We start from the raw sequence: 1,071 nt of genomic DNA on the forward strand, positions 1-1,071 counted from the left end.
TGCACTGTAAAACTCCGAAAATCCAAGATTGGATGTCCAGTTACTTATGAGAGGGGGAAATGAAAGGACACAAAGGTACAAAAATGCGTACCCTCCCTTCCCCCCCCCGATGTTGCTAAACTCTTTGTTCTGCTTTCTAATCTCTGCACGTACCAGAGGTTTTGTAAGTTCTGTAAGTACATGTTTTTCTTTCTGAGGCCAGGTCACAAGGAATGTTTAAGTAAGATAGCCAGGTCACAAGGAATGTTTAAGTAAGATAGCCAGGTCACAAGGTGTGTTTAAGCAAGATAGCCATAAACTGGTTGTGCAACCTGATGCAATATAATTAACTGCCTTTGTGTAAAACTGCTCTTCCGCCTCAAGGGTTGTACTGAAATATCAGAAATGGCGGGAACCAATCATAGTTTGCCAAATCACTTTGTTCAAACTCCAGCCAATCATACCTCTAATTTGTATAATGATTCTATGCCCACTTTCCTTAGACTATATAACATTGTTCGGAGCTCAGTGGGGGAGCTCTCCTGCCCGTCTCGTTTCACGAGCAAGTGACAGCTCCAGGTTCGAACCTGTAATAAAGATCCTTGCTGCTTAGCTTTGACTCTGGACTCTGGTGGTCTTCTTCGGGGAATAAACGGTCTGGGCATAACACCACATGCCTGAGCATCAGTCTCACCTATAACCCTTGTTATATAAGTGATTCCTTGGTCTTGTGCATAATAATCTGAGACAGACATTCTGGGAAACGGCCTGTGTATTTTCTAAGCCCCCGCCAGCAATCCTGTTGCTCAGCCACATTGGGAACCACTGAGACCAGAGATCAGAGAGTGGCCAGGGTGGATGGGTGGGGTGGGTTTTCAAACCTTGTTTAAAAGAGGATTTTTCTTGCAAAAGAAAAGGGAGGATATGTATCATCAGTTATGAGATGTGATATTCCCTGTTGTTCTCTCCACCATGGGGTAGAGGCCAGGTACACAATTCAGGATGTGGCTCTCGCACAAAGAACACCCCTGAATGCCGCTCTCTGACACTCGTCCACAGACTCATTTCTCACTCACTTCTTGGAGCAAACTA

Source organism: Mandrillus leucophaeus, unplaced genomic scaffold, assembly GCF_000951045.1.
Source record: "Mandrillus leucophaeus isolate KB7577 unplaced genomic scaffold, Mleu.le_1.0 Scaffold1134, whole genome shotgun sequence".
Classification (NCBI taxonomy): Eukaryota; Metazoa; Chordata; class Mammalia; order Primates; family Cercopithecidae; genus Mandrillus; species Mandrillus leucophaeus.